Source organism: Leptonotus elevatus, chromosome 19 (genome assembly GCF_054856555.1).
Source record: "Leptonotus elevatus isolate MCC_2025b chromosome 19, RoL_Lele_1.0, whole genome shotgun sequence".
NCBI lineage: Eukaryota > Metazoa > Chordata > Actinopteri > Syngnathiformes > Syngnathidae > Leptonotus > Leptonotus elevatus.
In genome coordinates, this window is record NC_141257.1 from 7,725,547 (window position 1) to 7,748,853 (window position 23,307).

At 40.6% G+C, this 23,307-nt stretch overlaps 1 protein-coding gene across 1 annotated transcript in view; it reads right to left on the minus strand.

Moving 5' to 3' along the window:
• The window catches only part of triqk (triple QxxK/R motif containing), an 81,179-nt gene that overhangs the window by 10,035 nt on the left and 47,837 nt on the right, over nt 1-23,307 (minus strand). Inside the window, exon 5 of the transcript XR_015091093.1 lies at nt 9,500-9,548. The gene's annotated coding sequence lies outside the window, so the exon portion shown is untranslated. The remainder of the gene's footprint in view (nt 1-9,499; nt 9,549-23,307) is intronic.

The window sequence follows — 23,307 nt, forward strand, 5'->3', positions numbered from 1 at the left end:
CGGGCGAGTGTGTGTGTATGTGGGGGGGGGGGGGGGGGGGGGGCGCGGGAACCTTCCCCTTTTAAAGCATTTGAAAAGCCATTAGGCAGCGTGCACGCGCGTGTTTGTGTGTGTGTGTTAAATAGCAAATAAAAAGCAGCAGACAGCGACGAGGAAGGACGCATCTATTGACTATTGCTGCACTTTTTTCTCCATTTGTTTAATGGGTTCGGCTCATGTGACAGACCTTCAAGTGGCCGAACGTTCCACTGCTCGTGTGCACTGACCTACAGATTCAAAGTACTTAAAACCCTCATTCAAACCCTAAAACCAAGCTCGCTTGTAACCCTAAACCAGTCCAAAAACCTGAAACTTGTTTCAAACACTAAATTAAGCTTTAAAACCCAAACCAGGCCCAAATCCATATTTAGAACCTTACCCCTTGTTCAAAAACACTTTAGTTATTCTTGAAATCCTGATCCTAACCGTTTAAAATGCTAAAACAGGCATGAAACCCGAATTTGAAACCCTAACCATTTTGGGCAAAAACTCAATTGGGAATCCTAACTCTTGTTTAAAACCCTTAACAAAGACTTGAAATCCTAACTTGAAACCCGGAACAAGGCTTGACGCCTTACTTTGTAACCCTAAATCCAGGATGAAATTCTCATTTCCATCCATCCTTAAAAGTCTCATTTGAAATCTTAGCCATTGTTCAAAACCCTTCATTGGGTTTAAAACATTCATTAAAAACCCTACCCCTAACATAGGACTGAACCCCTAATTTGAATCCCTAAATCTGAATTGAAACCCTAATTTAAAATCCTAAACCAGGCTTGAAACCTTAACTCGAATCCTAACCCTTATTTTAAAACTTAAACTAGGCATAATTTGACACCCTGTTCCTTTTTTGAACCCCTAACCCTTATTTGAAACCTAATCCTTGAAACCCTCATTTGAAAACACAGAATCTTGTCTGAAACCCTAAACCAGTCTTGAAATTCCAATTTAAAGTCGAACCCTTGGCTGTAACTAGAGCTGCATTCAAGACAGCTGTGAAGTCAGACGCTCAACAAACCAAACAACCAATCGAAGTCATCCTTCTAACCAACCGACGAGTCTTGAACCCAAGCTCCAGCGCAGAACCCCCAACGACAACCCCCCCCCCCCCCCCCCACACACACACCACAGCCTTCCCATCCCTTTTAATAGAAAGGCGATAAGATTGGTCACGGCAACAAGGATTTACGCTATCTGCCACATCGGCGCTATCGCCGTCGCTACCGCCAGGTTTTCCCAGACGCCATCGCCAACCATTGCGTTGCTAATCAACACAGTTAATTTGTTTCTTATATTTTTAGCCGCATTTCTGCACCGCCGTCGCCCCCCTCCCCCCCAAAAAAACCATGGCGGTTTATCAGATTGACAAAAAAAAACAACAACCCTGGTCTTATTACACGAGTTGTCTTATCTGTCATATTTCCTGGGCGGTAGCGTAGCGCCGCTTCCAAAATGGGACCGGCGCTATCTGGCGCGGAGCTGATGAAGGAGGGAAATGAAATGATTGCGATTAAATCTGACCCATATGCTACGCCGCTGCGCTAGTGCGCGCTGGCAGAGCCCAGCGCTACTTTTATGGCTTTGCAGCGGCGGCGGCGGCGGCGGCGGCGGCGGCGGCGGCGGCGGCGGTACGCGACTAGCATCTCCATGAAGGCGTCAGGCGGCCCCCGAGAAGCGACAACGCGGGAGACCAATCGCTTGAAATTGGTAATCTTACATACTTGTTATTTCACTCCGGGGCTGAACGGCGTCCTGCTGTTCCGCGTAACTACGGCAGCACAATGGAGGCAATGAAATGCTTGAATGGGTGTCAAGAAATACGACAAAAAAAATCAACGGATTCAGGTTGTTGTCAGTCGCAAACAAATGCAGGGCGTGAAAATTGCTTTGGCTGGAAATCTCTTTTTACAAAGAATTCCGGAAGGGTGGAAATGAGGGTTCGGGACAGTTGGGGTGAGGAGTTAGGGGTAGAGTACGTTTAGGGTTAGGCTACGGGTAGGGTAAGGTTGGGATTAGGGTAATGACGGACAGGAAAAAGAAGTAGAAGAAGAAGAAGTAGAAGAAGTAGAAGAAGAAGAAGTAGAAGAAGTAGAAGAAGAAGAAAAAAAGTAGAAGATTTTTTTTATTTTGATTTTGAAAAAAATGACATTTATTTACCGCTCTTATTTACATTATTTTCATAACACACAGCTCGGCAAGAGCAATTAAATAAATAGATTAAAAAAATAAAATGCTTTTACATCAGAACATCACAGAAGAAGAAGTAGAAGTAGAAATAGAAGAAAAAGATTTGATTTTGAAAAATGACATTTATTTGCCGCACTTATTTACATTCTTTTCATAACACACAGCTCGGCAAGAGCAATTAAATAAATAGATAAAAAAATAAAAATAAAATTTGAAGAAGTAGAAAAAGTAGAAGAAAAAGAAGTAGAAGGAGTAAAAGTAGAAGAAGTAGAAGTAGAAGTAAAAGAAGAAGTAGAAGTAGAAAAAATAGAAGTAGAAGAAGAAGAAGAAAAATAAGTAGAAGAAGAAGTAGAATTAAAAGAAGTAGAAGAAGGAAAAGAAAAGTAGAAGAAGAGGAAGAAGAAGAGGTAAAGTTAAAAAGTAGCACAGGGCAGAGTGAGGTTTAGGTTTTAAGTACAGTTAGTGTCGATTTATGCTTTGGTTTGGGCTTGGGTTCTTTTAAAAATGTAGTTTGGGTTCAGATTAAAAAGGCAACAAAATGTTTCAAAGGGTACCATAAATGGCACAATCCAGAAAATTGCAAAAGTCGTAATAGTCCAACCTTCTATTAAGGATAACGCATTGAATGGAAATGAATAATATCACAATTGTCATGTTTAAAACGTTGTTGTTTGTTCAAGGTGACGATCGTAAAAACAGCGGCTGACATCCGTCGCTTCCATTTCTTACGCCGGCGTCTCTGCGAGCGAGATCAAATGAAGAGAGAAATTCGCTTTTGTGCCGGTGGCGCAAAAAGGTGTGCGTTGCAGGCGCCCGCGATTGCCATAATTACACGGCTTAAAATGCAAATCCACAATGTGCTTATTAATTCCATTCTGCCCGTTTCATGTGACTGACTGCACTTAATTAAATCAGATTGATTAGAGCCTTTTTAGACAACCAGCCCCCCCCCCCCTCCCCCCTCTCTCTCTTCTTTACAACCACATAATTATGACGAATAGAGCCACTCGAGAGGGAACGTACTGCCTGGCGTTTCTTTCTTTACTCGGGGATGGCGGGCGGCTTCAAAGCCTCTGCTGGGAGTCGCACTCCAATCACGGAAAACTTTTCAGTCTGATTGCGGCATTCAATGTTCATTAATTGTGTGGTCATTCAGGTGAGCCGGAGGACAGGCAGGCTTAGGGTTGGTGTAGCATTGGGGGGCAGGCTAAGTGAATTTCGGGTAGGGTCGAGTTGGGATAGGGTAGGTAGGATTCGTTTCACAGGTTAGAAATCATTTTCTGAGGTCGGTGAAAGACTCCGGTTGGTCACCCGGTGGGATTTCACTTTCCTTTCTTTGATCCTTCCTCGGGTCTCATGACGGCCTCACGGCTCTGGCTGGGTTCTGAAGTATTCGGTTTAGGTGAACGGTATGGGATTTTTAATAGGTTTTAGGTGAACTGTATGGGATTTTTAATAGGTTTTAGGTGAACTAATGAGTACACACTCACACGCACGCACGCACACACACACACACGCACGTGTACATACTCACCCCCATACAAAATAAACATAAAAATAAAAAAATTAAAAAGAGCGATGATGACATGTCAAATCGGCAAAGTTACCGAATGAACAATACTGAGCTCTATATACATAAAAAATAATAATAATAATTAAAAAAAATATTCATTTTGCGCATCGTGGGAGGATTTAGAGTACTTGGCAATTTGGCAATTCCGAGACGAGTTGCATTTCTGCTTGTGCAAGCCTTTTTGAAATGCCAGAAACAAAAGCAATCCTGACATACACTAACGTGTTTTCGGCCCTCCTGAATGATCCGGGGGCTGCTCTGGAGCCAATCACAAGAAGGAGTCATTTCACGGCAAAAACCCAGCATCAACTCTGCATTGCTCAACGAGATCGACAAAAACAAACCATTGTTGAATTTGACATCTAAACAAATAAACGGGATGAGGTCGTCTTCTCATAAACGTCAGCCACATTTTTCCATCAGGGAGGAGTGAGGTTGGGGGGGGGGGGGGGTCTACATCACCACCATCCCTCCCCCTCATCTCACTCACTCACTCACTCACTCACACACACATCATACACTTACTAAAATATTAACTAGATGTGTTTTTTAGTGCTGCCAGATGCCCTGACATCTAGCTGATGGCTTCACACTTTCACACAAGCGTGACACTACACGCACCCGCAACTTCCCTGCCCCCACTGCGACCTTCTTCCAGCTGTTGAAAGTGCAGGGACGAGGCGAAGGGGGAAGGGGGGGGGGGGGTCAAGGAGGGCGGGAGGTGTGAATATTCCCTCTTCAATTCCCATGCTGCACACATTCATAAAGACCACCTCATGCTAATGCCTTCAGCCTCAGCTAATAGGCGCCTTTTATCTTTTTTTATGGACACTGCCGAGCACCAAATGTCAGTTGGATGGAAATTATTTATTTTCACAAAATTTAGTGTATTTGCACATCATTGAAAGAAATGAGCAACTTTACTCTGTTTTGGGGTTTTGTTTTGTTTTTGTTGATGGGTCAACAAGACAGCCTGGATGTTTAACCAGTCAAATGTATGCCTGGCATTTTTTTTCCCTTTAAATTTTGCAAAATAAAGATTTTTATTTTATTTTTGGGGGTTTGTTTTATTTTGGTTGAATGTATTCATTTGGGGTTTAAGTAATAAATCCTCCTTTAGTACACCAGGAATGTCTCTCTACCTTGTGACGTCAAACCACCCCAAATTTTAGACAAGAAAACAAAAATCTATTTTTTTTGTTCGGTTTCTTGGCTTGGCTACTAACTGGTCTCTAACTTTGTGACGTCAAATGTTTAGCCTCGATTGCCGTAAGCCAACGACGGACACAATCGGATTTTGGACACAAATGACGACAAAGTTATCGAAAGTCTGCTGAACTATCAGCTTGACAATTACTTCGGAAATCACAACAAAAGTTAGCATTACAACGGCTACTCAGACTGACTGCTACATCCTTCATTTTTGTAACGCGACGGCTGACATTTTAACTGAAAAAATAACAACAAATTCTCCATTTGTAATAATCTGCGATTTAACGATTAACAAAAAATTGTAGCTATAGCGAGCCGCTAATGTAATTTCTCACCTGCTGCAAACATTCATCCATCATTTCCTGCCTCGGTAATTTAAAAGCCCTCAACATTTTTTATCCCGGTGTATAGTCGCCATTTAGCGTAACACACCTGGGGGCCAAGTTACTGCTAGCGTAGCATTACAAGAGCCGCGCTGTTAAGTGACTACCAAACCCTTGCTTTCCATCTTTTCTTTTCTATCCCTGCTGTTGCAATTATCCACTCGACGGTCAAATGGTGCCTGGCGTGGCTAGCTAGTTAGCTGTCAGGATGCCTTTTTTTGTGTGTGTGTGTGTGTGTGGGGGGGGGGGGGTAGATCTCAAATAAGTGACAGCTAAATAATAGTCTCCAGGAAGCAGGATGAAACAAGAGAGTTAAGAATCACACGACGTATTTATGCGCATCGTAAATGATTTTTATTTTCATTTTTCCACAGCAATAAACCCTCAAACATTTGGCGCATGTGCTCCTATTTTGGCTAATTGTGAAGGGGTTTAGCCATGCATTACACAGATGAGCTGTACGGGGGCCATTTAGCATTAGTGCCTCCATGCACCATAATGAAGTGATAGATTCTCAGCATACTAATAAAGCGGCTGCACTATATATGAATGAGAGGCTTCTCGCAAGCGTGGGAGAAGAATGCAAATATAGATGGAGAGTGCATTTTATACATAGCAAGCATGGATGGGAGCGCATATGGTGTGTTTTGGGTGTGCGCATGTGTGAGAGAGAAAGAGAGCACTGTATTTAATTCATTCATTCTTAGGGGGCGGGGGGGGGGGGTGTCTTTTGACAGCAGTGTCCAACGATTGACATGAAATCGAGCGAAAAAGTGCATCATGAACTGAACACGTCGGCCATTTTGGGCAAATTGCAAAGTTTGATCATAATTCTGACGATTCGGAAAGTAAAAAAAAAAAAATCTGTCTCACCGATCGACAAGAAAATTGGTGGACATTTCCGGACGTACGAAAAAGTCTCAAGGAGCCACCGCCGAAACTGAATAGGAAGTCGGCCATTTTGATTTGATGCAGTAAATTTGGGTAAATAGAGATAATTTCATGGATTTGTAAAAAAAATAAAAATAATAATAATGATAATTTAGGATGAACTTTAATGTACATCTTTACTAAGACAAAATTCACAAAAAACTCTCAAGGATCCATGCCTGAAATTGAACAGGAAATCGGCAATTCCAAAGTCTGATAATCATTTTGACAATTTGGAAAGGTAAAAATAAAAATTTGCCTCCAACACATTGGGTGGACATCAAGGACCCATATGCGACACTGAACAGATCAGCCGGCCATTTTGATTTGAAGCAGTCATTTTTTGGCAAACTCCAAATATCGTTTCAAGGACTCGCCCCCGTCACCAGTTTCACGAATTAACACGAAAATTAACGGTTATCTCGACTAAGACAAAACACACACACACAAAAATTCAAGGAGCCATACACAAAACTGAACAGGAAGTCTGCCATTTTGTGTTCAAACTGTCATTTTGGGGCCAATTACAAGCCTTGAAAAAAATGATGATTAAAGGAATTGTTGTTGACCAACATTTCAAATCTTTTGAGTCGTACCGTTGACAACTGTGATTAATTTCTTCACCCGAATCATGAGTCGTCATCTCTAAAATGCATTTTGTAGAAAATTCAGTAGTGCAACGAAATGTAATGAAAGATCACTAATGCGAAGACATCAAAGCCTCTTTCACTGAAAAAACGGCGAATGTGAACAAAGAATGAGCTGCAGACAAAAGGTGGATCATACATTGCGTATGTATGATTCCCTCTGAAGAGCTCTGCAAAGATCATTCCGGCTCTCCTCCTCCCAGCGGGAAGCCGCAGTAGCACGCGGCGAACAAAAGAATGGCTGCCTAGACAACACGCTGGTCCGCCCCCCCACCCCTCCCGCCCGCTCGCCGTCCTCCATCCGTCTCGGGCGCGTTAGCGATGCTATCGCGCTAGCAACACGGATGACAATCTGGAGGCGGAAGGTGCTGATCAAAGATAAATTTCCCTTCTCGCCTCACCTGGCTTTAATTACGCCATCTGTGTCGGAACGCGGCGGGAACGGGGGGGGGGGGGGGGGGGGGGGCGCTTAAACGGGTAGAAAAGTGGGGGGGTCGGTCCCACGTGATGCTCCATTTCATCGGGACGCCACTGGATCGTATTATTTTGTTGATTTGGTATCTCGTCTTTGGAATGTTGTGGAAGAGCTGGGAGAGTTGAGAATTAGCATTAGCTATAATCCGTAGAACATCAGATGCAATCTCGGAATTATGTTTGACTGCATTGTCACTGTCAAGGATTTATTATTACTTTTGACACATAACATTTCTATTGAATCAACATATTTAATATAAGAAGTTTGGCGCTGTATTTCGATAGATGACTTTTCAAATGGAATTCTTGTCAGGTGAATTCCCACATTGGAATTTCTCAGCCGCAGTAAAAATTCGAAATTTCAAGCTTGATTTTGATCGCACAACTTGAATTTTTCTACAATTCAGCCCCCGAAGCTCGTTTCACTTTGCAGCATGAAATTCACAAGTAGACGAAACAAAAACAAAAGTCTGAAGAAGCCATGCCTGAAAAGACACAGCAACTCCGCCATTTTGGTTTGAAGCGGCCATTTTAGACTCATTTTTATGGTTGAAAAAATGACTTGCAGAATTTGCAGTTTTGCTCATTGTATTTTTGTCAGAAGATCGCAGCAACGTTTGAAGACAAAATTCGAAAATAAATCTCATCCACGGAATCAAGGAAAACACGGAGGGCTGGGCACCTACCTTCCCCCCCCCCCCCCCCTACTTGTGCCAGATGTGCGGCCCTGCTTTACGAGGCGGTGCCAGCGTGCCAAAGAGGCGCACGCCATTAATCTCCTCCTTGGGGGACGCCTATATTACACTTTTAAGAGCCCCCCCCCACACCCCCAACCCCTTTTTTCCGACACCATCAATCGTCCCATCTGCCTCACCGTAAAGCCTCCACCTTTCTACTCCTCTCCTCTACGCTTTCTTCTGTCACTTCGTCTAATTCATCGGCGCGCACCAATTTCCCCCCCGCCCAACCCCACCCACCTGCCAGATGTGAAGCCATTTCACGGGGGCCTGCCGCGCTGATCACGCCATTACGATTATTGACTGTATTAAGCCAAGATGGCAGGGCGTTTTATTAGAATCAAGCCTTGGGGGACGCCACGTTGGCAACACCCCCACTCCGAACCCGGGCGAAGACCGCCACTCAACAGACAGTACAAAACATCCATTTTCCCCATTGAAATGTCATTAATCCATTCCAGTCACCATCAGTACTTTTATTTAAAAAAATAATTAAATAAAAAAATATTTTTCATTGGAGAAATTGGGTTGCCACTTTGGCGACCCGTCAGGCTTCCCATTCTATTCCATAATAGACAATGCAAAGAAATAAACGTTGCCCCTGTATTTTTAAAAATATAATAAAGTGGCTAAAAGGAAAGTAGTATTATTTAAAATTATTCTTGGGGTTTACATTATTAACTCATTCACTCCCAGCCATTTTCACTGAAGCAACCCCCTTTGCTCCCGACTGTTTTACTGGATTTTGTCTGATTTTGCAAGGCCAACTATTGTTATGAAAACATGGAACCTACCAAAAGAAAGATTAAGAGTCTCTTCTAAAGAGTTTCTGTTTTGCAGCAATTAGCGTTAGAATATAGCTAGGTTTAATTATAATTTACAAATCAGTGGGGAAAAGAGCTTATTGCAACATGGCCCTGGTTGATCTCTTATACTCTGCTGCCACCTGCTGGCCGTTTTTGTAATAACTAGCATTGCTTCAACTATTGTCTTCAGTTCAGAGGCTGCATCTAGCATTAAAAAAATAAATAATACGTATAAATACCTCTGTGGGAACATGGTCATATTTAAAATAGAACGTATTTATATGTTTTTGGGTGCAAATTAGTTAATATAGGCAATGACAAACAATATTTGAGCACCCATAAAAAACATACCAAAAAAATACTTCTCCCACTCACTTGAAAAACATTTAAACGTTTCAAAACACACTTGAACTCATTAAAACATATTCCAAAGGCTTCATTAGCGCCAGTCAAGAAATGGGAGACTATCACATAACATCACTTTGAAGAAATGAAAAGAAGACTCACTCACACAGTTCTGTTGCTTCAAGCTGTTAGTTCGTCACGCGCGGTTAAGTTTGCTGTAAAATAGGCACAAAACATAAAAAAGAAAATTCAACATTGAATGTGTAAACACCAATCCTTTTATCTCACAAATGTCTGTTAGCTTGATGCTAACGGAAATTAGCATAGACGGCGGAGCAGCTACCTAGAAATATAGCATATGACAATAATCTCTCTATTGCCTCTTCTTCTTGCTTTTTAATTATGCGGCATCAAGCTCAGTGCTGCCTGGCATGTTGTGGCACAATGTGGTACTGCGCCAAACCTCGCACAACTCTAAATTTGGACTGCGGTGACATTTATACCCCTTCAAAGACGCGTAAAGCTGAACCTGCTAAAGCTCGAAGTAGGCTTCCTTGCAGGTGCTCGTCCACCTGTGCCCCCCCCCCACCCCCCACACACACACACACTCCCCCACCCCCGCATTCTCTGTGTGTGATTGATGCGACAGCTTAGTGGGGCGACAGAGGTCGGGAGATTGTTGCAGCCCTTGCTGCTCTTCTTCCTCCACGCTCGCTCTTTTTTTTTCTTCCATCCACCACCTGGAACGTCTCCAAGAGCTCGTTACATGGCGGGCCCACTTTAAATATTATAATTCATGTTCACGAATGCAAAATGAACATTCTGCTTCCCGCACCAAAAAGGAAGAGGGGGAGAAGATAAAAGGAGAGGATGGACGCCAGGAGGAAATGCAAATGGAAGGGAAAAAGTCAAGTGAGGTGACGGTAGCCATCTTGTAGCACTCAGCTGGGACGGCGAACAGATGGACGGCCACCCCACCCCCACCCTCGCCCGTGAACACCACATAGAAAATTAATCATCTTTACTAAACTGGAACACACGCACACACATACAGGGAACCCCAGCATACTCGGGGTTTCGAATTTCTTGAATTTGCAGATTTTTGAAAGGAACCTATCGTCTGTTTTTACTTTATTTAGGAAGTGAGGAACTGCCAATGTGTACGCAAATACATTGAAACGTACTTGTAGGCTAAATGCTAAAATCTTAGCATTTTTTCCCATAATGCTACGGGGTATTGACTTGTGCGGGGGGAAATCATGCACTGCAGACGTCAATAAATCATAAAAAAAAATATGAATTAAGAGTTTAGGAACTTAATGAACGTATTTGTATAATGCAGGCCAAAATAAAAAATATAAATTAAAAAAAGGGATTTTTTTTTTCTGCCGCATGCTATTTAGCATTTAGGCTATAAGCACATTTAAACGTATTTACAAAAGCGTTTAAACTTACTTGCCAGTCATAAATGTTTACTCTGCAATAATATTTCCATGTTTCTGTATATACAGTACTAGACAGTGGCTAATTTATTTGTAAATATTGCATTTGTATTAATTTTGATTCATATCCAATCTATTACACATTGTTCATGATGTAACGTATTGATATTTAGCTCGCGACGTTTTCATCATTGTATATATTTTTGTACATTTTCATTTTTTAAAGGGCTACGGTTTCTTTTTTTTTTTTTAAGTCATTTTCTGACTCGTTGCATTCGTTTTATATCGAACGCTACGCTAGCAATTTGATCTCATTCATTATTCATATAATATAACTATTACAACAAAATTGACAATCAATGCTGACAGACAGACAGACATTATTCTTACAGCAGCTTCTATTTTTTGATGTATTTATTCATTGTGATATATTTGATTATTTAATTCCTAAAGTGCATTCTGGGCACTAAGTGCTGCACGAAGCACAAATGCATGGCGGGAGACGACCACAATGCCTCCCACTGGATTTCTTTTTATGCGTCTCAATACGCAAGTGGCCGAAAGCGCAATTACATCACAAAGAGGAAATTTCACCGCATGGACGCCAGGAGCCATTTAGCCCAGAAAAATTCCAGCTCGGGTTGCCAAGACGGAAGCCATTACTGGCGGCGTTTTGGAGGTACGTCTCAATCGGCGGGGGTGCGCCGTCCCACCCGCTGGAAGTTGGCGAGGTGTGCCGCCACGCGGCGAGCGTTACTTAGCGGTCGCTTATTGTGGCGGTCACGCTGCGTCCCGTATGGCGGCGTGCAAACGCAACAGCGTGCGAATGCCGTCTGGCCAAACAGCTGCCGCAATTTTAGGACGCCTTCCAAAAAAAAAAAAAAGGGAAAGTAGAGAGGAGGCGAAGTAAACAAGCTGTTTGGCTGCCACATGTTTTTTTGCTTGGTTTTATTACTTAGCCTTCATTTGGCGACATTGATGGTCGGCACTGTGGGCAAAGAAAAAGAGGCTAACAATTAGGAGGCAACATTTGTCTTAAAAGGATAAAATCATGAAAATGTTAGGTCAAATATCCAAGAATAAAGTCACAATGTTATGAGAAAAAAAAGTCGGATGTTACATGTAAAAATCAAAGAATTCGGAATGCTGTGAGAAGTCACAGTTGTGGAGCCCAGAGTTCAAAGCAAACACGGTGAATAAGCATTTAGCTGTTATGCTGCATGCAAATGGAATCAACTGCCAATAGAACGTTTTTTTTCCTCTCCCCCATACTTTTGATAGTTATTTTAAAGCATTTCTATCATGTATTTTTCCAAAATCTTCTCTTTCAGGAATTTTACTAAGCCACTTTTTATTTCTTTACTTTGCCTTTAAATGTCTAAAATTATTTTGTTTGAAAATGCCTTTAAATGTTTAATTTTTAACTATGTGAAGCACATTGAGTTATCTTGTGCATGAAATGTGCTGTATAAAAAAAAAACCTTGCCTTGCCTATTAAGATAAAGATTACAAGATTTAAAAAAAAAAAAGAAAGAAGAAGTGACAAACTAAAGTTGTAAAAAAATGAAACTAAACTATAAAGTCATATTTCAGGAATAAAGTTATTGTCTTACAAGAACAGTATGAAATTGTGGTATTGAGAATAAATGCCATCATAATTATGCTTTTAATGACACAAGGAAAAAATGTGAAGTAGCAAAAAATAAAGTTATATTATATTACGAGAATAAAGTGGTAAGTAAATTCAAACGGAATCCCGCAAACCACTGACACACAAGTTTCAAGTCTTCCTGGCTGGCATCATTACGATGTTATTGTCGTACATAAAATCTCTACGATGCAAATCGGAATAATTATTAATCGTCACTGCGGTAAAAGCCTCATAAAGCGAGCCTATGAGGCGATATACGAGCAACAACGTCGCATTTGGCAGCAAGGCTGCGCGTAGCTGGCCGAGGAGGCGCCTGCTCAAAAACACACACACTGGACTGAACGGCTTCCTTCTGGTTCCACTCGCTATGGCTGTGTTTTCCTTGCAGGAGGCCACCTCCGGAAGACATCGGTGTCCGCCAATCATCCATCAAGGTTGAACAATGAAATCACAGAAAATAGAACCGTAATGCGAGCCAGACGGATCTGGCATTCCATCGTGAAAAATGTGTAACCCCGAATTATGTATGTTGTAAATTATTCGTAATATGTTACAAAAATAAAGTACGTTTCATGTTTCGACAAAGAGATGCAATGAATTTTGAATTGGATCAAATTCAATAGTACAAAATTTTTGTTATAATCTTACAATAAAAAGGTTGTAATGATAAAGCGTAATACAACACAATATTACGATATAATATTACGATGAGCAAATTTAACGGTATGATGCAAAAGTCCTGAAATTGCGAGGAATAAGTCATGTTAACGGGAAAGACGAGATGTAATGATTGAAAAATGACATCGTCATGTATTATAAGAAAAAGTAGCAAAAATAAATAAATAATCGCTGTTACGAGTTACAAGTTAAGACTAAAGTCGTAAAGTTAAGAAAAATTGTAATGCTACGATTAAAAAGTCGGATTCATGAGAAAAAAAAGTCATGAGATTAAAGTACAAGATGAAAACATTTTCCTTTACAAAAATAACTTGGTGGGTTTTCCCGCCGTTTACGACTTGCGCTAAACAATTTCCGAGTGCCGCGGCAAGCGCTTCTTCTGCTTCTTCTCGCCGAGCGCTTTAACGCTGTGCAGACCATTTTGACCCGCAGCGTCCCGCCTGCAAATTAGGAGCTGCCAGCTTGTGACGGCCACGTGATGGAGAGCAGACGGGACGGGACGACATGGCAGGAATGCCGCCCCTTGTGTCCGCTGACTTTATGAGGCAAACGATACGGGTTCAGTGGTACTCACTCATCCAATCACAAATCATATTCACGACCTCAACAAACAAGTCGGAAGAATTCCAGTTACATGATCTGGAGCAGATCCACGACGGTAGATTTTTGAAGAAAAAGCCCTCCTGTGACGGTTTTTAGCGCCTCTGCAGTTATGTTGAGTGGGTGGAGTTATGGAGATTCCGTTGTTGTTTTTTTGCGAGGCAGTGAAGGTGTCTAAATGTGATTGGGTGAGGGAGTAAAGGGGCGGGGCAAGTTCACTTGGCCATGTCCTTGAGAGGAGAGTCTGCTTGTATTTGCTAGCTTACTTGCTAGCTAGCGCAGATAGTGAGTTGACAAATGAAAAAATATGATGTTCTCGACTGGCCCATGTCAACTCGACTATCATCACCTCAAAATTTAATACGAAATAAAAAGTCGTTCAACCGTTAATGGAAAAGTTCTGAAAGCGACAATAATCAGATATTCAAACAGAAAGTCTCCCGGGGGCGGGGCATCAAATTTGTGTGCCACATTTCCGGTTTCACTGAGAGCCACGAACATTTCCAGGCATACGTACAGCCCTCGATGTACAAAAAAATATTTTAGAGCTATGGGCTAAACCTAACAGGAAGTCGGCCATTTTGATTTACTTTTGAATTTGTCACCATTTTTTTGGCTCCTTTTATAGAAGTCTCTTTCAAATATAACAAACTCCTCCTACAAAATTGACACGATCGTCTTCAAACTTGACATATTTCATCTTAAGATGTTGAAGATGAAAAGTTATCGAGAGCTTTTTATTTCGTTGCACACTGTTGCCGTGGTGATGCAAAGAAAATTGATGCCGTTTTTGAAAATAAATGTCTCAATAGCGCCCGTTACAAATTTTTAACGAAGCATTCGCGGTGGTATGTTTCACCGAGATTTGTGAAAATTGAAACTCATATATCAGCCTAACGCCTACAAAAAAAGTATTTTGTAGCCATATGCTAAACCTAACAGGAAGTCGGCCATTTTGAATTCGTTTTTTTGGAATTGCGCAACTTACACAGAGGTCATATTTGAATGAATACTTTCACGCAAATAAGAAGAATCAATTTGAGAGGCTTTTTGTCCTTTGTGACAGTTTCCCAATGTGCGAGTACGCCAACGTGGCCGGGGTTGCTGCTCGCAGCTCTCGATTCCACTTCAACTTCCCAGACTCCCCTGTGATGTCACGTCTCCAGTTGTTATCAAGAGCACTTTGTCATCGCTGGCCGGCGTCTCCTCTCCGCATGTAACGGACATCGTACGTCATCTCCCTCCCCCTGTCACCTTTTTTCGCCAGGCAGACAGCGTCTGCTTTCCGTCAGGCCGGCCGCCGCCGCCGCCGCCTGGCAGCGCCGCCAGCGACAAGTCGGGAGCCCGCAGTGGCCGATAACCCGCCCCGAGGCCCTCCGTCCCCTTTCAAGTGTGTGTGAAACGCACACAGTTTTTTTTCTTTTTCAGCGCCGCCGATTAGAGCTCAGTGGGCATGGAAAGTCCTTCGGTCGCAGGGCTGGGGGTCAAGAGCGGTCGCCGAAAAAGTCCTCGGGGCTAAACATTTGATCTTTACCAGCTGCGTCACAGACTGTCATTGTTTTTGTGTCTGCGGGATTTTACAGTGAGGGTCTTGGTCTCACTGTAAGAGTGACAGCTGCAGCGCCACGGGGTCTACGAGCAGCCTGTAAGCAAAAATAAACAAAGCCTCCGCTCGGGTCACAAACGCTGCGCGCGCGAGTCGGAAACAATCGGACGACTTTCACGGCAAATCGACAAACTTTGAGGCCAAGCTCCGCCCACACTTTATAGAGAATAGTCACAATTTGGTGTCACCCATCTGTTTAGTATACCCGCTTCCATTTTTGTGCTATTGGATGCATTCCAAGCCCAAAAATGGCGCCTCCACCACCGAGATGGCCAATCATTTTGTTGACAGTTATTTGTGAGCAACGTTGTGCGAAACACGTTTCCAGCTCGCCACAAGACGACATCATAATCATACAACCCAGAAAAAAACTAATTCCACGATCCAATGCTGTTCCTCAAAAAATCAATCGTTCACCCCCAACCGGTCGCGATGGATCTCGCTCGAAAGCTGCTTTTCCCATCAAGCCCAAGTAAGCGCTTCAACAGAGTCGGTGGAAAAATGGTGCGGGATGGTTCCATTTCCAATCAAACGGTTACAAAGACGTGCAGCGGAATTCCGACATTCAGGATTCCGCGTCGAGTTCACGGCCCCAACACGCGTCAAAACGAACCCTCAGTGACCTTTTGACGTCTTGCGGTGCGGGCAACTGCCATGTAGTCAATCGGTTTAAAAACTGCCCCCAAAAAGCACTGCTTTTCCTTCAGCTAATGCTAAAGAAGTTAGCATTGACAATAAATTATTTCACTTTTTGACTTTTGGATTTCATGGTAAATTGACAAATGGCAATATAGAGCTAACGAAATGCCCCATATATTTTTTTTGCTCAGCTAATGCTAAATTAGCATTTTTGTATGATAACATCTTTTAGTCGTGTGACTTTTATATTTCCTGAAAAATTTATTGAGGCATTTGTATCAAGTGGCCCATGTGTCAAATTTGAGCTAATTTGACTGCAATCCTCACTTAAAAGTAGCTTTTCCACAAGATCATTTTGTTATTTGACTTTTTGTGTTGTCTTGCAAATCACATCTTGAGGTTTGGGAACTTTATCACGGCTCCTGTGTTTTTATGTGTCAAATTTGGCTGACATTGATCGCTTAAACTAAGTTCAACACTTGGAGTCCGCCCCAAAAAAACAAAATGGCAGCTTTTGAGCTCAACGCTAACCTCCACTAATGCTAAGCAAGTTAGCCTTTTCATTCAAGAACAACTTTTTGCTAACACGCTGCCTCTTTATCGACTCAAGATCGTAAAACATGAAGTGCTAACGGTTGATTTTGGCACCCAGAGGTAAACAAAGACTATTTACTGCCTAATAATAGTTAACGGTCTATTTCAGGGGCTCCATCATGAAAGTAAATCTGGACTCTTCTCCCAAAACTCGGCGCGTTTAAACCTCACGGAAAGCACCTCCAATCATTACCGTCAGTGGCTCCCCGAAGTGCTTGTAATGTGTCTTTTTAGTGCGGGCGGGACCGCAAATATGCCGCAACATCTGCGAAGCTCCTCGGCGAGAAAAAGCAAACGCGGATCCAAACATATTGCCGAGGCATTAAGGGGCGGCTTGGAGAAAGGCTGGATTGTTAATCTTTTTTGGCCAAACGCTACACTTTCGCCGGCAACGCGTCTCTCTCTCTCGCTTTCAGCCCTGCAGACGGCCTGCCTGACCTGGCAACCGCGCACGGGACCTGGCAACCCTCCGGGCCGGAGAGATTTGCGAGCCATTTTGGCTTGCCAAGTTTGGCGCGTTAAGTGCTGAGTCATTGTTGGCTATCATGATGGTGATGGGAGTCCGGACTAACTGACTGTGAATTTGAACAACTGAATGATACTAATATGTACATAGACATTCTTTTTATATTAAGTCATCTATTGTATTATCTTTTATATTTTTAAATATTGAAAAATAAGTAAAATAATCATTATCTGTTTATATTTAATATTTATTATTACAATTATTTTTTAGAATTTTTTGGGGCGTTTATATATTTATATAAAAATATATTCATGAAATAAAAAAGATATTAATTATTAATAATTAATCAAATAAAAATATTTAATTAATCTAATTTCATTATTAATGTATTATACAAGATATTTTCACAAAATCTAAATAGCAATTTTTTTTTTAAATGGCAGAAAATGCAAAATTCATGAATACCTTTTTTTCATAAAAAAAAATTGAAAGAAAAAGCTCCACATAAAACCACATGATCCAGCTAATAATTGCAACAGTTTGTTTGTTTGTTTGTTTCAAAACAAAAGAAAAATCCTATAAATATGTTAAATAAATAAATCTTCAAAAAAAATTACGTTTGCAGATGAGTCATAAGGTGGCATTATCACAACTGTTTTTTTTATTATTGCTAAATACCTGAAAAAATCTAAAATAAATAATTGAATAAAAATCAATGAAAAAAAAGCAAGAAAATGAAATTTCTACTTGAAAAAGTAAAAGAAAAAATTAAAATACATTTTGAAAAAAGCAGCTTAAACATGCACCTAATTTTAAATTGAAAATTGTATTAATTCGAAAGACACATTTGTTAAAAATGTCTTCAAAACACAGCAAAAAACTATTTGTAAAAATGAATACATATATAAATAAAAAAAACAATTTAAAGGTCAACTCATGACAATAATGCTGAGTACAATTTTTTTCAAATCAATTTATGTCTTTGTTTTTGTCAAATAGTTTCCATAAATGAAGTGCAGTCATCTGGTTCAGACACACTAACAGATCAAAAGGTGCCAACACTTTTGTTCGCTCTCCACCATTCAATATTCCAAAATAGCACTTTTTCTTTTTCCTTTGGCGGCTGAAAAATCCAGCAGGCGACGGCAGGCGGCCGCGGCGGTCTCGAGGTTGCGCTAAACCTCCGCCAGATGTCCCCGAGCGCGAAAAGCAGGTGGGCCGGGTACGGCGCCGCAGCAGCCGCCGCCGCCGCCAGCCTGGCAGGGTTTCAAATCTGCCGGCTCCAACCTTTCATTCACACGCTTCGCCTGGCAAGGCGGGCCCCGGGGCCGCCATCTGCCCGCCATCTTCTATCTGAATGCGTGTTACTGCTGCGCTCCATCATTTAGGGGGAACACCTGTGTCACCCCGACATTTTGGCTCCGGAACCCCAAGTCGCTATTATGCAACAAGCGCTGTGTTTACTTACATGTGACGGACATACTGTAAAAAGGCCGGCTTGATGTTCAGTTGTTCACTACTAATCACAAATTTGATGACTCAATTCCGCAACTGTGACATTTTTTCTTTAATGCATCACTTTTCATCGTAGAACAAGTCTTCTCTCTTAGAACAGTTGCATCAAAAATAACCCAGTTTGGGTCAAAAAGGGACCAATCCACAATTTCGGTCAATCTGATCCAACTTCCTGGGTCAATTTGTACTGTTGTATTGCCCCCCCCCCCCCCCCACCACCACCACCACCACCACCAACCAATCCGCGGATCGTGCACGATCCAAACGTGGGGCCTGATCCGAACCGACCGCGGATCAATGATGAGGAAATCGTGCCTTTTTTTTTTTACAAAACAAAAACCGATGCTTTTTACTTTTTTATCTCTCCAAAACTACACGATTGGCAGCCATTTTTGAAAATTGTAAAATTTTCAATACCCACACGATATGGTCAACAATTATATATGCCAAATAATAGAATAGACTCCTTTTTTTCCTTTTCCCGTTCTTTTATAATCGACAGTAGAAAAATGTAGGTTTCACAAATTGCAACCATTACTCGCATGGATTCTCAAACTGTTTATTTCATATAAAATGGGGCTGTGATGTCATTGGAGCATAATCAGATTCTCCCCCATCTAACCTCGTTGGAAAAAAAAAAAAAGTCATTGACACGTTTACGTGTCAAAAGCAGTGAATGAGTTAATGACAAAGTACGGCACAGCAGCAACTAACGCGGCAGCAAGCGACCCCTCCGCCACCGATGGCGAAATGCGTCGTTGGCGACGAGCCGAACAAAAACAGCCCATATAGGATTCCCGCAGCGTCCTAGTCGAGCGCCGCTCGCAATTTACTGGCGGCGGCGGCCATTGTGCTGCGCAAACGCGGGTCTGAATAAGAAAAAAAGGCCCGCTTGCGTTTATTGACAATGACTTAGCCTCGGCATTATGTGCAAAAAGTGAGCAATTTGAACTGTGGATGCACTTTGGGCGGCAATTTGCCAAATCGGCTGCAGAGCGATGGATGGCCCGTTGGGCTGATTGGCTGCTGAAAGGCGCCGCTGCCTTGCACGCAAAGCACACTTTGTGCAAAGCCGCTCAATATCCAAAAGAAAAACACTCCAAATGATTACGACCATTTCAACAGTTATCAAAAGACACTGAACCTATAATAAGTTAGTGTCATTAGTTTATTTAGTGTCATAACTATTCCAGTTCATATTTCCACCAACACGTTTGACAAGAAGGCGCATCCTCACTGCCATTGACGGCTATAGACGTCAAAAATGTATTTGGACTATTTCTATTAGTTTTATCACTTTATTTACTTTATTCATTATAATGTTTTCCACTTTTATTAACAAGAGTATGAAAACCATAGATTTAAAAAAAATTATACAGAGATAAAATGTATGATTAATTAAAAATGTTAATCGCCTGACGCGATTTAAAGATTATGAAAAATTCGGGAAAACCTAGATAAAAAACAAACTAGATTAAAAAAAAATAATAAATACAGATATAAAATGTGTGATTAATGAAACATTTCAATCACCTGACGCGACTTAAAGATTATGAAAAATTCGGGGCGTCAGGCGATTCTGTATTTATTTATTTATTTGTATCTAGTTTTTGTTTTTTTTATCTAGGTTTTCCCGAATTTTTCATAATTATTCCCACTTCTGTTAACAAAAGTATGAAAACCTGGAATATTTTTTTGTATTAGAACAGATATAAAATTTGTGATTAATCGTGAGTTAACTAGTGAAGTCATGTGATTAATTACGTTTAAGAATTGTAATCGCCCGACGCCCCTAATTCTTAATAATTGTTTTCTTTAAAAAAAAAAAAAAAACATTATTCAAAATTAAAAATAATTTTTTTAAAGAAAAGTTTATTAAAAATTAAGGGCATCAGGTGGTTAAAATTTGTAATTGTAATTAATCGCATGACTTCACTAGTTAACTCAAGATTAATCACAAATTTTATATCTGTTCTAATACAAAACAAATATTCCAGGTTTTCATACTTTTGTTAACAAAAGTGGGGGAAAAAATTTCGGGAAAACCTAGATTAAAAAAAAAACTCACAACTCACCATTAATCACAAATTTTATAGCTGTTCTAAATGTACAATAAAAAATATAGGTTTTCATATTCTTGTTAACAAAAGTGGAAAAATGTTTAAACTTCGATACAACGTCAATGGCAGTGAATGAGTTAGACTCGACTGTTTTATAATTTTTGTAAACATTTTTTTTTAAGTTGGCTTCCGTCACGGAAAACGCAGCGCGACATAAAAGCTTTAACCAAGACCTTACCTTCCCTGCAGGGGGGGTGGGGGGGGACGTAAACGTGACTTATAAAGCCAATGTCAAAGCGCATCGCCGCGAGCGAGCGGACATCTTGTGAGGACATCCATCACGTGTCGAGGTACGACGCGCTCAACGCAATCTCTTAAACCGCTCGCATCTGCCGACCGTAAAAAAAGTGTTGCACGCGCTCTCTGGTACAATTTTTTATCAAATACAAACCGTGTCAAGTATGTACACGCCTAACTAAAGCGGTTCAATGTAACGACCGTGACGTAAATCAGCAGAATTACAACGTCGGCTTTTTATTGAACGCTTTTACGGAGGTGTTGATTTATTTTATGGTCATTTTGAAGGCTTTATTCCTCCATTTTACTGACCTGGGAAAATGCTGGGCCCACTCATAATTTTCAAGGAATTAGTGTCCAGTGCATCTCTTCGTTTGACACGTTACGAGCGTCGAGCGTAGGGGGCACGCGAAAGATGATCTATTTGATAAAAGTCATAATTGTACAAAAATAAAGGCAAGCAAAAGTCTCAATTGTTCACGGAAAAAAAAGCATGTTTATTACAAGAATATCATATTTACATTTGTATTTGTACTCTTGGAAAAATTACATGTAACAAGTAAATTTCCAAAATGCCATCATTTTGAAACCTGTCTTGAAATTGTGATTTGATTTATAATTTTATAAGATTGCACCTTTTTTTCAGTGGAGAAATACACTAAATTTATCTCATATTATAGCTATTTTTTTTTTAAACATCTATTTTTTTCCCATATGATTACAATTTTAGTCTCAAAATATGACTTGTTTTCTTTTTTCACACAACTTTTTTCTCAATTCCAACATCCCAATTCCGAAATGTTCCCCTTGAAAAATGCATTTTCGATGTAAAATTGTGATTAATGTTACTATTACTATTATTACATAAAATTACACTTTTTATGACATTTTTCATTGGAAAACTGCATTTTACATAAAATTATTTTAAAAAAATTAATCCCCACCTTTTTATCAAAATGTGAGCAAAAACAACTTTAGTCAAAAAAAAAAAAGCCTTATTCCATGTAATCAAATTGTTTTCTTTCCAGCATAACCCTTTCACTTCTTTGTGGCGGACACAGCTTGCAATTTATTGCAGGCAATTTGTCAATCCCAGCATACCTAATGAATTGGCACATGCGCCCCCAACTGAGCCTCAGAAGTCCCTTTATTGTTTTTGGTGTCAAACATCTAAGCGGCCATTGACACGAGCGTTTGGCTGAAAGCCCGACGGGGGAATGACTGACGGCCGCCTTGACTGGGGCTGACCCGCGGATGGAGTGGTCGCCGCCGGGCTCACAGAGGGGCCAGTGTGTGGCGAGTGGCCCCCCACTTAGGGAGGTTAGTGCCTCAAAGTCTTCTGAGCGAGAGTGTGCTCTTAATGACCCTCTGCAAACACTCTAAAAGAGACTCTCGCCCATTCGCAAACGTTCCGCAACATCAACGTGGAGATGAGAAACAACAGCGAGGACTCGTCAAGGCGACGCCGTCGCCTGCCAAACGGAAATGGATACAACGCAAATTACAATCCGGTCAACTGAGATCAATTGTTTTGAATCTGGGAGAAAAAAAATTTCAATAAGCAATTGCTTAAAGCGATTCAAGTGGGAATTTCATGAGGAAAAAGTGCCTACATGTATTTTAACGTTTAAAATGACATTGTAAAATGGTGCATTTTTATTATAAAAATATGCAACCTTGTGATACTCATTAGGTATTTTTTCTTTCAAAAAAAAAGAAATACTTCTCTGTAAAAAATAAAAATTACATTAAAATCATTTTCCACCCAGGAAATATAACTTAAAAAAAACTTCCTTTTTTTTTTAATCAAAGAAATATTCTTAGAAAAAAATCTCACTCACTTGCTCAATTTTTTTTTATTAATACTCTCGGGAACGGGGGGGGGGGGGGGTATTGCGTAATATTTTCTCCTTTCTCTCTCATAAATTTTTTGTATGTCGATTTTTTTTCAATAAAAAAAATAATAAAAAAGAGAAAATGTTTCTCCCCACCCCAATTTTTTTTTTCCTGTAAAAAAATCCATTACAATTATTTAACACCCAGGAAATATTACTTAAAAAGCCTCTTTTTTTCCCCAAATAGATTGCTTTTTTTTTTTAATCAAATAAATATGATTAGAAAAAATATCACTCTTGCGCCCCAAAAAAATAAAAAATACTCTCGAGAAAATATACATTTTGGAGTAGTATTTTCTCTTAATTTGGTATGTCGATTTTTTTAAATAAAATGTTTCCCTTCCCCTCCCCCCCAAAAATCCAGTGTTTTCGTAAAAGTAACTTTTCTGGTTAAAATTTAATTAATTAATAAAAACGTTACTACAGTGATGACTTCCCAAAGAATTAGATTTCCTTAAAACTAAAATAAATAAATAAATAAAATAAATACTGAAAACATTTTCTATAAAAATATCTGACTTTCATAAATAA